At 37.9% G+C, this 14,401-nt stretch overlaps 1 protein-coding gene across 2 annotated transcripts in view; it reads left to right on the top strand.

Annotated features, from left to right (window-relative positions):
* Positions 1-1,588: 1,588 nt before the first annotated feature.
* Positions 1,589-14,401, top strand: part of LOC120592792 (vascular endothelial growth factor receptor kdr-like) — a 309,580-nt gene continuing 296,767 nt past the window's right edge. For both annotated transcript variants that reach the window (XM_039850483.1, XM_039850476.1), the window contains exons 1-4: positions 1,589-1,593; positions 4,782-4,787; positions 7,075-7,084; positions 12,372-12,375. The gene's annotated coding sequence lies outside the window, so the exon portion shown is untranslated. The remainder of the gene's footprint in view (positions 1,594-4,781; positions 4,788-7,074; positions 7,085-12,371; positions 12,376-14,401) is intronic.

Here is a 14,401-nt window from a genome sequence, read left to right as displayed (position 1 = left end):
CTGCCCTTCAATTCTAAATGATAGCTTTGCTGGGTAGAGGAATCTTGATTGTAGGTCTTTTCTTTTCATCACTTTGAATATTTGGAACCAATCCCTTCTGGCCTGGAAAATTTCTGTTAAATAATCAGCTGACAGTCTTATGAGAACTCTGGTATAGGTAACTAATGTCTTTTGCTGCTTTTAAGATTCATTTTTTGTCTTTAACCTTTGGAATTTTAAGTATGATGTGTCTTGGTGTGGGCCTCTTTGGTTCATCTTATTTGAGGCTCTCTGTGCTTCCTGGGATTGTATGTCTATTTCTTTCACCAAATTAGTGAAGTTTTTCATCATTATTTCTTCAAATAGGATTTCAATTACTTGCTCTTTCTCTTCTCTTTCTGGTACCCCTATCATGTGAATGTTGGTACACTTGATATTGTACCAGAGGCCCCTTAAACTATCCTAATTTTTTTTGGATTCTTTTTTCTTGTTGCTCTTCTGATTGGGTGTTTTCCGCTACCTTATCTTCCAAATTGCCGATTTGATCCTCTACTTCATCTAATCCACTGTTGATTTTTCTAATTTGGTCTTCATTTCAGTTTTGGTATTCTTACATTCTCACTGGTTCTTTTTCATGTGTTTTTAATCCCCATTTTTATGTTTCTTATCTCTTTGTTGAAGTTCTCACTGAGCTCATTGAGCATCCTTATAACCAGTGTTTTAAAATATGCATCTAATAGATTACTTGTCTCCATTTTGTTTAGTTCTTTTTCTGGTACTTTGTTCTGTTCTTTCATTTGGGGCATGTTTTTTGTCTTCTCATTTTGATTGCCTCCCTATGTTTTTTCTATGTAAGAGGTACAGCTGCTACATCTCCCAATCTTGGTAGAGTGACTATATATAGCGTCACCTGACTCTGGTGCTCCAAGAGTGTCCCATGTGTGGGCTGTGTGTACCCTTCTGTTGTAGTCAAGTCTTGATTGCTGTTGCCTGATTGGTTGTGAAGACTGGTCATGACTACAGTGGAAGAGCTGTTCTACAGGGGCTGGCCCTACAGAGCAGTATTCTTCTTAGCAGGGATCTGCTGCCTACTCAATCTGCCCTTTGGGTGTGTCATTTGTGGAGCTGGTTGGGTGTGGTCTGAAGCTAGCCACCAGGGGTGTTGCTTCTGGGGACTCCTGGGGAGGGGCTCTGGTGCAAACCATGGTCAGCCACCACCTGTGCTCTGCCTGGGGGACACTTGGTATAAGCTACAAAGTGATCAAAAGATAATTTTCACTCGTGCTGGGCTTGAAGGTGCCTGAGAGAAGCTAAGCTTCAAATTGAGGATTGCTGTTACTAGTGCCTGGCTTTGGGGCTGCTTAGCAAAAGGAGCAGGGCACTCCGAGGCCAGATGTTGTTTGTTTGGGGTTTTCAATCTTTGAGAGATTTTAGGAAAGTACACAGCATGAGCCAGGACAGGTCGTTTGTATGCAAAAGCCACCGGAAGTGGTGTGGTTGTGCCCTAAAGGTGTGTGGGACACTGTCGCAGGGAATCACTAGGGCAGTGTTAACTTTATTAGCTAGGTTCATGGAGACTCATATATGGTGCCTATAGTGCATGCAGGCCGGATGGTTGCAGGGCTCCACAGAGGAACAGTGGTTTTCGTTAGCACTTCTGTCTAGAAGAAAGATGTCCCTCCATCCCTTGCCCTAAACCAAACAATTTACTTTCTCCTCGTATGGCTCTGGAGCCTTTTGCAGTCTTGTTTCAGTGTTGGAGCTTAGAACAAGTAAGTCTGCCAGTAAGTCCATGCATGAGCCCTTTAAGAGGAACTCCTGGGACTTCAGCAACCTTTTGTCTCACTTAGCCACAATCTCCACTGGTTTCACAGCCAGAAGTTGTGGAGACTTATCTTACTGGCACTGGAATCCTGGGCTGGGAAGCCTGGTGTGGGTCTGGGACCTCTTTTTCCTCAGACAGGACCTCTGCAGCTGAGATATCCATCCCAATTTTTAACCACCACGCATGGGTGTGGGATCATCCCATCTGCACCTCCACTCCTCCTACCAGTCTTGACATGGCTTCTTCTGTTGATCCTTAGTTATTGAATTTCTGTTCAATAACACCTGCTAGACTTCAGGTGTTTCTAAATGATGGTTGTTCTGTAGTTTTGTTATAATTTTGAAGGGAACTTGTAGGAGATGAGCACAACAGTTACCTTCACCATTTTGACTGAAAGTTCATGCATTCTCTCTTTAAGAATATTTCCCAAAGCTCTGTATACCACTTATATTTAAATTCCTTTGACCAAAACTTAGTCACATGGCCACACTTAGCTGCAAGAGAGGCTTGGATGTAGTGATTTTTTATTTTTCCAGGGGCCATATGCCCCAACTAAAACGTGAATATTCTATTAGTATGTAAGGACAGAGAACAAAAATTGGAGTGCCTAGTGATTTACACTTAGATAAAGTGTAGTGATGTTAGTGATATTTAGTTTATATTTTCTTAGCATAATTGGAGTGTGGGGTTATCCCATCCTAGGTATTGTAGATTCATGTACTTGCCTTCCGAGTATTTCTCTTTTCTCCTAATTGTCTGGAATTCCAACAGTACAGATGAGTTTCGATCAGGGGATTTTAGGCAGACATTGGTTTTTGGAGGCGGTTTTTTTCCTCATCTGTAGGCCTGCTCAGCCACTTCTCTGGGTGTAAAGTATGACTGAGGAGTCAGCCTCATTGCATTATCAGCCCCTGCTCACCTAAGACCACTGTACCCCATTGATCCTGACTTGTATCTGACCTATTAGCCATCAAATAGAAGCTGCCACCAGTTTCTTCCTTGTGTCCTAGCCTTTCATGTTCCAATAGATCATATTTATTGCCAGGGCTTCCTTTCAGGTTTTTTAGTCTCATAAAACCCAGCTCTCATTGACAATACATTGTAAATACTTAATTCCAGGTGAAGCATTTGAGGTAGGCTTAGCTATGGTAGGGAGGTTGGTTGGTATTTTAAGGGAGATTTGTTTCGATGCTAAGAAGATCCCAGAGAAAGCTCATATGGGAGACAGGCTAATAGTGCCTTGAGTGAGAGAAGGAGATACGGCTTTTGAAATCACAAATGACTTCTCAGAGGTTTCAGAAATATAAAGGGCTTCTCTAAATTTCCTTTTAAAAAAGAGGAAGTTGTGGACTGAAGAAGTACCAATATTTGCCCAAGGCCACACAACTGGATAGTGACAGAGCTGCTACCTTCTTTCAGTTTCCACTACACTAAAATTTTCAAATGTTCATTCCCTTCATACTTAAATTATCATAAATGTCTTTTTTTCCCTACTGGTTTATTTACTGCTTTATATACTTTTTCCTACTGGTTTGTTGTATAGAAAACATTTTGTTGATGCACACAAATAATAATTATCTTGTATTAGTAAATAATAAATTTATAAGTATCAAATAAATATCAAATAAATAATAAATATATAATTAAAAATAGTAACTTTTTGTGTGCCTGCTACACTAGACACAATACTCTCGCTGGTGGTGGGAATAGCCACATATACACAACTGGATAAATTATGCTTTATTCTTTCTAGGGACCCATCTCACAGTCGAATTAGAGATACAGGCATCCTCAACAGGGAAGTTAAAATTAACCATAAATCTTGATTTGAAATTTTAGGACAGATTTGTAATGAAAGACATTTAGGAAAGTAAAATAGTCTCAGAAAAGGCTTAAAAGTTGAACTATACATCTTTCAAAGTAATTTCAAGAGAATAATATATTTTAGTGCCACATCAGCCCATAGATTAGGTAGAAAAGAACTTGTTTTCCTCATATGTTCATTCAACGAATATTTTTTTAGCATCTGCTATGTACCAGGAAGTGGACTATGTACAGAGAGGATATAGTAATGAAAAAAAAAAAAGGACAAAGATCTCTGCCCTCATGGAGATGATATTCTTGTAGGGAGACAGAAAATAAACAAGATAAGTAAGAACATTATATAGCATACTAGAAGATAAGTGCTATGGAGAAAGTATCAGAGTAAGAAGACATAGAGTAAAAGGGATGTGTTTCATCTAAAAGATTGGTCAGGATGAGTGTCATTTGAACAGAGACATAAAGGAAAGAGCCATGCAGGTATTTGAAAGAAAAATGTTTCAGATAGGGGGAATAATAATTGCAAAAAGCCTTGAGATAGGGGTAAATTTGGCATGTTCAAGAAACAGCAAGAAGTTAGTATTACTAACTACAAATTAAGAATTGTAGAAAAAAATAAGAGATTAGAATGGAGATAGCTCTCGCAGAGTTTTGTAGACCACAGTGAGGATTTTGGATTTTTTCTGAATATCATAGGAAGACACCGTGAGGATTTAACCAAAAGAATGATGTGACCATCTATGTTTTTTCAAAGTTTCCCTCTGGATTCTATTAGGAATATGGATTATAAGGGGTAAAAATCAGAGGCTCCTGCAGTGTTCCAGGTGAGAGATGATGGGGGCTCTGATCAGGTTGCCAACAGTGGAGAGAATGAAAAGTGATCAGGTTCTGAATACATTTTGAAGGTAGAACCTACATGATTTTATTATGGATTCGAAGTGGAGTATGAGAGAATGATATGATTCAAAGATGATTCTCATGACAGATAAAGCTGATAACCATAATAGCTACCATTTGTTGGATACTTATTCTGTGTCAGGCTTTGTTCTAAGTATTTTACATAGACCAACTCAGTAAACCTTCCCAATAAATCTCTGAGGTAAGTTCTATCAGCCCCACATTATAGATGAAGATAACAAGGCTTAAAAAGGAGAAGGAACTTGTTAAGTTTCCAGTACTAGAACCAAGTTCTCCTAACTTCTAAGCCAGTGGGTTTTACATTGCGTAAACATGCATGTAACTATCCATACTTTCCAAGTATTGGAAAGTCTGTGGAACAAGCTGAGATCATCCATTCTTGCCTAGTTCTAACAAGGACTGACCAAGCTTCCTTGGGTTGGAGTTATGTCACTCTGGTGCAAGTTACCTAGTTTCCCAAACCTTAAGCTGCAGAATTTTGGTGGTGTGGCAGGCAAATCCAACATCTTGTGGAAGGTAGGTGAGGGAAATGAATCAGTCTGTGAGGAAGTCCAAGACTCTTGGGTGTGATTCTTCCCAAGATACTATCAGAAATATGAGTCTCAATCATCCCAAATATGCAGCTTCTCAGTCCCAGGCATGCTGTTGGAGTCTCTGGAACTTAATTTTTCTTCCTGGAATATTTTTAAAATTGTCCTCTCAAGCTCAACCAAATATCCAGGAAGGAGGCTGACAGAGACTCAGAGATGGGAGGTGAGAATGAGTCTATATCAAGAGTATGCTACATGAACACACTTAACTAACTCACCCTCCTTTAACCCCACCCCTACCTACTATCCCAGGCATTCACCTTTGCTCTCCTGTCCAGGCCTGCTCTTTCTAAAAATTCTCTTACTCTGGTCAGCCCTTCCTTACTACCATAAATAATAAACCCTGTGCCCCACCTTCAGGAAATCTGCTAATCCAATGCACATTCAGCTGATATTGAATTATTTGGGTAAGACATATTTCTATAGATTCCTTCTAGAGGCAATGAAAGTAAACTTCAGTGTGACACAAAGTTGTTCCTTATTAAGAAATAACAACTGTCAGAAATTTTATTAGTGATAGAATGGTCTACTTTAGAGAAAAGGAGGGCGATAGTAAGTTTCCCACCACTAGAAACTGGGGTTCAATAAGTTGGGATCCAGTAGTAGAAATTCAAGCATCGGACAGAGGGTTGAATTTTGGACTCAGCAAATTATAGCCAATGCAGTTGTTATTTTTTTTTACTCCATAATCTAAGAATTTTTTATATGCTTAAAGGATATGAAAGTAAGAATTTGACACAGAACCTCATAAAGCTTAAAATATTTATGTGCCTCTTCCATAGAAACCATTTTTGCTGAGGTGTAGTCAAGATGGTAGGATAAGTAGAGCCTGAGCTCACCTCCTCCCATGAACACAGCAAAATTACAACTAATTATAGAGGAAAATATTGCTGACAATCACCTGAAGACTAGCTGAACAGAATTCCTATAACTAAGGACATAAAGAAGAAGCCATGTTGAGATGGGTAGAAGGGGCAGAGATGTGGTCTAGTCAGATCCCATACACAAAGAGTGGCAATTCACAAACAGAAGGTAAATCACAGCCACAGTGGTTCTCTCCCATACCAAGCTTCCCATCTCAAGAAACCTGTGGTAGAAGAGGAGTCACTATAATATTTGGCTTTGAGAATCTTCAGAGATTACATCTAACAGAGACAAAGGCCTGAAGGAGACTCAGATGCTGCTCTTAAAGAACCCAAAAACAAATTCACTCACTGTAAGCTCCAGTGCAGAGACAGCAATTTGAAAAAACATCTTGGTCATATGAGGAGAAATTAAATAGACTAACTTCAGGGTGTGTGAGAGAGAGGCAGGGATCAGTGGGAATTCTGTCTGAGGATGGAAGCAGTAGTGGGCACCATTGTTTTTGTTTGTTTATTTGTTTGTTTGTTTTTGTTTATTTTGTGTTCTTCTTCTACCTGACTGGCCTGGAGCAGATAGGCACCAAATCTGTCAGTCTTCATTAATCTGGTTAACACCATTGCATTACTCCAGCCAGAGCCTTTTCAAGAAGCTCCAGACCCGCTACACATGGCAGCCAAACTTGGCTCAACTCATAACCTATTCCAAGCAGCTACAGACCCAGCACAAATGACAACTAGTTTCAACTCATATTGCAACATTTCCCAAGTAGCCCCAAGCCTGGCACAAGTGGTGACTGGCCTTGTCTCACATCATAGCTATTACCATGTGGCCCCAAGCTTGGCACAACTGTTGACTGATTTTGGCCTACACCAAATACCTCCCAAGAGACTACAGATCCAACACACTTGGCAGCTGGCTTCAGCTTGCACGAGAGCTCTACCCAAGTGGCTCCACAAGTAATATACTAATTGGAAGATTCATCCAGCACAGGAGCACCTCCAAAGCAACTCTCACTATTGAGGCCAGCCACCACATATCAGAATTTCTACAGTAGTCATGGCCAGTCCTCATAGCTAGTTGACTTAACGTTCAACCACACCTGCTAGTGCATCTATTGCAATAACAGCCCAACTACAACAGGGGGACACACATAATCCACACAGGGACACACAGGGACACATTTGGATCACCTGACTCTGGTGAACACTGAGCCTCACAAGACAATTTCTACAAAAAGCCCCTCTTTCAAGACCATGAGGTGTATTGTATCTACCTAATACATAGAAACAATTATAGAGAGACAGCCAAAATGAGAAGACACAAATATCTTCAAAATGAAAGAACAGGACAAAACTTCAGCAAAATCACTAAACAAAATGGGTACAAGCAATCTACCCGATGCATACTTCAGAGTACTGGTTAGGAGGATGCTCAACAAACTTAGGAAAAGAAAGGATGAACTCAGTAAGAACTTCAACAAAGAGACAAAAAAATACTTAAAAAAGAACCAATCACAACTGAAGAACACTATAACTAAAATAGAAAATACACTACAGGGAATCAAGAGCAGATTAGATGATGCAGAAAAAGGAATAAGACTTCTGGAAGACAAGATAGTGGAAATCACCCAATTGGAAAAGCAAAACAGAAAATAAGAAGTTTAAAAAATGAGAATAGTTTAAGGGATTCCTGAGACAACACCAAGAGTATCACCATTCATATCATAGGGATCCCAGAAAGAGAACAGAGAGAAAGGGACAGAAAACCTATTTGAAGAAATAATAGCTGAAAACTTTCTGAACCTGCTGAAAGAAACAGACATCCAAGACCAGGAAGCATGAAAAGTCACAAACAAGGTGAAACCAAAGAGGTCCACACCAAGACACATTATAATCAAAACTTCAAAAGATAGAGAATATTAAAAGCAGCAAGAGAAAAATAATTAATTTCATACAAGGGAAACCACCCCTATAAGACTAGCAGCTGATTTTTCAGTAGAAACTTTGCAGGCCAGAAAAGAATGGCACAATATATACAAGTGATGAAAGGGGAAAACTACTACCAAGAATAAACTACCCAGCAAGGTTATTATTCAAAATTGAAGGATAGATAAAGAGTTTCTCAGACAAGCAAATGCTAAAGCAGTTTATCACCACTAAACAGGCACTCTAGGAAATGTCAAAGGGACATTTTGAAACAGAACAGAAAAGTCTAGAAGTAAAAGTAAGAAAATATAGCAAAGAAAAAAATCTCACTGATAAAGTAAAACATTTAGTAAAAGTAGTAGATCAACTAATTATAAAGATAGTAGGATGATTAAAAGACAAAAGTAGTAAGATCATGAGTATCTACAATAACAAATTAAGAAGCACACATGGAAGATTTAAAATACGATACTGCCTTTAGAATGTGTTAGAACTTAAGTGACCATCAACTTAAAAAAATAAACAACTATAAATATAGATTATTATATAAGAACATATATATAGCCTCATGGTTACATGTAACCATATAACAATAAACCAAAACTTATAATTACTACACAAAAAATTAAAGAGAAAGGAATCTAAACATCTCTAAAAAAGTCATCATTGCATAAGAGAAGAGAGCAAAAGAAAAGAGAACTACAAAAAAAACCACTTCAATCAAATGGAAATAAGAACATACCTATCAGTAATTACTTTAAATATAAATGGACTAAACACTACAATCAAAAGTCATACAGTGGATGAATACAAAAAAAAAAAAAAACAAGATCCATACATATAACCCTTACAAGAGACTCACTTCAGAACAAAGGACACACACAGATGGAAAATACATGGAAAAAGAAATTTCATGCAAATGGAAAAGAAAGAAAAAAATAAAAAAAAGAAAGATGGAGTAGCAATACTTACATAAGACAAAATAGATTTTTAAACAAAGATAGTAACAAGAGACAAAGAAAGAAAAGCATTATATAATAATAAAGAGGTCAATTAGACAAGAGGATATAACACATGTAAACATATATGCACTCATCGTAGGAGCATATAAATACAAAAACAAATATCGACAGATACAAAGAGAGATGGGTATACAATAATAGCAGGGGACTTTAACACTGCTCTTACATCAATGAATGAATCATCCAGAAAGAAAATCAACAAGAAAACATTGGCCTTAAATAACACATTAGAACAGAAGAACTTAACAAATGCATAATGTTTCATCCAAAAATAGGAGAATACACATTCTTTTCAAGTGCACATGAAATATCCTCCAAGATAGACCACATGTTAGGCTACAAAAAAATCTCCATTAACTTAAGAATATTAAAATCATATTAAGCATAGTTTTCAACCACGATGGTAAAAACTAGAAATCGATTACAAGAAAAAATCAAACACGTGGAGACTAAACAACATATTGCTAAACAATCAATGGGTTAGTGGAAAAAAGGAAATAATAAAGATCAATGCAGAAATAAATAAATAAAATAGAGACTACAAAACAAATGATCAATGAAACTAAGAGATGGTCCTTTAAAAAGACAAACAAAATTGGTAAACCTTTAGCTATACACATCAGGAAAAGAAAAAAGAGTACCCAAATTAATAAAATAAAAAACAGGAGAAATTACAATTGACATTACTGAAATACAAAGGATTTTAAGAAATTACATTAAAAATTATGTACTAACAAATCGGACAGCCTAGAAGAAATGGACAAATTCCCAAAAACATACACTATTTCAAGACTAAATCATGAATAATAGAAAATCTGAACTATGAAATTACTAGTAGGGGAATTGAGTCAGTAATAAAAAAAAACTCAGATTCAAAATTCACAGATGAATTCTAACAAATATTTTTAAAAAATAATACCTATTCTCAAACTATTTTTAAAAATTTAAGATAGAGAAACACTTCCAAATGTATTCTATGATGCCGGCATTACCCTGATCAAAACTAGACAAAGATACTACATAAACAAAATTACAAACCAATATTCCTGATGAACACAGATGCAAAAAATTTCAACAAAATATTAGCAAACCGAATTCAACAATTAATTAAATGGATCAAACACCATGATCAAGTGAGATTTATTCCAGGAGTGCAAAGATGGTTTCATATCCACAAATCAATCAATGTAATACAACACCTTAACAAAACAAAGGATAAAAATTAAATGGTCATCTCAATAGACACAGAAAATGCATTTGACAAAATACAATATCTATTCATGATAAAAACTTCAACGAAATGGGAATAGAGTTAACATATCTCAACATAATAAAGGCCACATATGACAAACCCACAGCTAGCATCAGACTCAACAGGGTAAAGATAAAGGGTTTTCCCCCTAAGATCAGGCACAAGACAAGGATATCCATTCTCACCACTTTTATTCAATATTCTGTTAGTGGTCCTAGACATAGCAATCAGAAAAGAAAAATAAATAAATTCATCCAAATGGGAAAGAACAGGTAAATTTGTCACTATTCACAGATGACATGATCCTATGTACAGAAAACCTTAAAGACTCAACCAAAAAATGTATTAGAATTAATAAATAAATTTAGTAAAGTTGCAAGATACAAAATTAATATACATAGCTCATTGGTATTTCTATACACTAAGAATGCATTATCAGAAAGAGAAATGAAGAAAATGATCGCATTTACAATTGCATAAAATATAACTAGAATAAATTTAACCAGAGATGCAAAAGGTCAGTAGCCTGATAAGTATAAGACATTGATGAAGGAAATTTATGATGACACAAATAAATGGAAAGATATGCCATACTTATGGAATATAAGAATTAATATTGTTAAAATGTCTATACTGTCTAAAGCATTCTACAAATTCAGTGCAATCCTTATCAAAATATCAATGGAATTTTTTACAGAAATAGAAATAATAATCCTAAAATAGATAATTCTGGATAATATTCCATGTGCACTTGAAAGACACTGAACAACCAAAGCAATCTTGCAATAAAAGAACAAATCTGAAGTATCACGGTCCCTGATTTCAAACTATACTACTAGTAATCAAAACATTATGGTCCTGGTACAAAAACACACATCTAGATTAAAAAAAATAATAATAGTAATAACAGAACAACCAGCCCAGAAATTAACCCACACTTATATGGTCAATTAATATATGACCAAGTAGACCAGAGATACAAAGGGAAAAGAACAGTCTCTTCAATAAATGGTATTGGGAACCCTGGACAGATACTTGCAAACAAGTAAATTTGGACCCCTTTCTTAAAACATATACAAAAATAAACCAAAAATGGATTAAAGATTTAAACATATAACCTGAAACCAAAAGCCTCCTAGAATTGAACAGACAGTAATACCTTTGAGATCAATCTTAGCAATATTTTTGGATATGTACCTTCAGGCAAGGGAAACAAAAACAATTAAACTAATGGGTCTATATCAAACTAAAAAGCTTTAGTACAATGAAGAAACAATCAACAAAACAACAACAAAGAAAACAGCCAACCAGTCAAGATGGCAGTGTAGGTAAACTCTGTGCACGCCCCCTCCCATGATCACATTAAAACTACAACTAAATTATGAACCAGTCAACCCAGAGAACAATAAGAAAACAAGCTGAACAGAACTCCTGTAACTGGGGATATAAAGAGATCACATCAAGACTGGTAGGAGGGATGGAGATGTGAAATGGGCTGGCCCCACATGCATATATGGTGGTTGAGCACTGGGAGGGATACATTGGCTGCAAAGCCTTCTCCCTCCAAAGGAGCAAGGGGCCTCAGCCCCATACTGGGACTCCCCAGCTCAGGGTTCCAGTTCTGGGAAGAGGAGTCCCCACAAAATCTGGCTTTGAAAATCAGTGGGGATTCCAGCCATCCAGATAATACAGAAGGCAGCTGGAAATCCAGATGTCTCCTTAATGAGCCTGTGTACAGACTCACATACTCACAAGCACTCAACCTATGTTCTGGCGGAGGGACAGCATCTCAGGAGGTGCCAGAGACATCAGGGAAAGACTGAGTTTTATGGCTTCAGGGAGAGGGCTGGAAAGACATCCACCATTGTCCCTTTGTTGAGCCCTCCTCCATTGCAGCCAGCAGGTGAACACCATCTTGCTTCTGTTGAACCCTCCCCGACACTGCCAAAACTGAATCTGCATTAGCCTGGTGAGATCTAATTGCTCCACCCCAGTGACTCTGAGACCCTGCCTGTCTCAACTAAAAAATTGCCTGGTGGCAGTTTTGGGTGGTTACTGAGAAACCAGCCCTACCCTCCATCCTCAGCATGAGGTTCCTTCTGCAGCAATCAACAGGCCTCTGCTCACGTAACTTGGGAGACATTGTTGGTGATGAGCAACCAACTCCAGCCTTAGCTGCATATTTCTTGAACAAATCTCAGGGGTCTGAGAGCCTGAGGCAGGCGGCAGCTGGCCTTGGTGTAAGCTGAGACTTTTGTGAGTGGCCATAGGCTCAGCACTGGTAACAAATCTGAATCTGCACCAATATGGTGAACACCACTTGCCTCAACTTGGAAACCCCCTTATATCCCACCATATCCAACTCTGGTACCCCCAGGGCTAATTCAGCTGCTGAGCCTTATGGTCATCCTACAAGCAGCCTCAAGCCAGGAGGTGCCCTGGGCCTTTTGATGAGATGCCACAGGCCTGGTACTGGTGGCAGTGTGCCTCAATTTGATGCATGGCCTCTCCCACATACCTCGAGGTCTGACTCAGGAAGCAACCATACATGGAGAACTTTGTAGCTCCTACAAGATAGCCTTGGCTGGTCACAGACAGCAGTTGACCTTGGCCTGCATGTGAGACCCTCCCAAGTGGTTCCAAACAAATACACATGGAGGCTGGCATTACCTTAACAGAGCACAACCTGATTAGCCCCATAAGTGACATACTCCAAGAGTGGTCTCAACAGGCACAAAAACCTGCTGGAGCAAAATCCACTCCATGGAGTCAGCTGCCACACAGCAGCTCATACATTGTGGGTTTGGCCTATCCTCATAGCCAGTAAGCATGAGAATCAAACCTACTCACTACGTACTAACAAAAATCAAGGCTCAAATACAACAGGAGGACACACACAACCACACAAGGGTCACTCCTGGAGCACCTAGTGCAGCTGATCAGGGAGACTGCACCACCAGGCACACAGGAGACCTACTATATAAGGCCACCCAGTTAAGATTGGGAGACGTAGCAGATCTACGTAGTACATAGAAACGAACAAAGAGAGGCAACCCAAATGAGAAGATGAAGAAACATGTTCTGAATAAAAGAATAGGAGAAAACTCCAGAAAAGGATAATATGAAATGGAGATAAGCAACTTACCAGATAGAGAGCTCAAGATACTGGCTATAAGTATGCTCAATGAACCTAGAGTAAGAATAGATGACCTCAGTGAGAACTTAAATAGAGAGATAGTAAGCATAAAAAAGGACATAGAAACCAGAAAAAAAAAACTAATCAAAAATGAAGAATAAATAACTGAAATGAAGAATACACTAGAAGTAATCAATAGTATATTAGATGAAGTAGAGGATTGAATCAGCGATTTGAAAGACAAGATAGAAGAGAACACTCAATTGGAATAGCAAAAAGAAAAAAAATAATAAAAAAATGAAGATAGTTTAAGGGACCTCTGGGACAACATCAAGTGTAACAACATTCACGTCATAAGGGTACCAGAAGAAGAAAAGAGAAAGCAAGGGATTGAGAATATATTTGAAGAAATAATGACTGGAAACTTCCCTAACCTGGTGAAGAAAAAAGACATATAAGTCCAGGAAGCGGAGAGAGTCCCAAACAAGATAAACCCAAATAGACCCACAACAACACACATCATGCTTAAAATGCCAAAGTTTAAAGACAAAGAGGTCCCTCTCACTATTTCTGAGAAATCACACTCTGTCTGTAGAGTGTTGTCTCTTTTATAATAAAATTTCCTTTTCACTCAAAAAAAAAAATAAAGACAAAAAGAAAATCCTAAAAGCAGCAAGAGAAAGAGCTAGTTACTTACAAAGGTACTCTCATAAGAATGTCAGCTGATTACTCAACAGAAACTTTGCAAGCCAAAAAGGATCAGCTCCAAATATTCAAAGTGATGAAAAGCAAGGACTTATAACCAAATCTACTCTGCGCAACAAGACTATCAATTAAAATGGAAGGTGAGATAAAGAGCTTCCCAGACCAGAAAAAATCAAAAGAAATTCACAACCACTAAGCCAGTAATACAAGAAATGTTGAAGGGACTCCTTTAAGAAGAAGAGGTGGAAGAAAAAAAAATATATGAATAATAAAATGGCAGTAACTATGGACTTATCAACAATCACTTTAAATAAAATGGATAAAATGCTCCAATCAAAAGACATAGGTTGCCTAATGAATAAGA

This window comes from Pteropus medius, unplaced genomic scaffold, assembly GCF_902729225.1.
Source record: "Pteropus medius unplaced genomic scaffold, Ma_sr-lr_union100, whole genome shotgun sequence".
NCBI lineage: Eukaryota > Metazoa > Chordata > Mammalia > Chiroptera > Pteropodidae > Pteropus > Pteropus medius.
The sequence above is the reverse complement of the archived record's forward strand: the minus strand, read 5'-3'. Positions and strand labels throughout refer to the sequence as shown.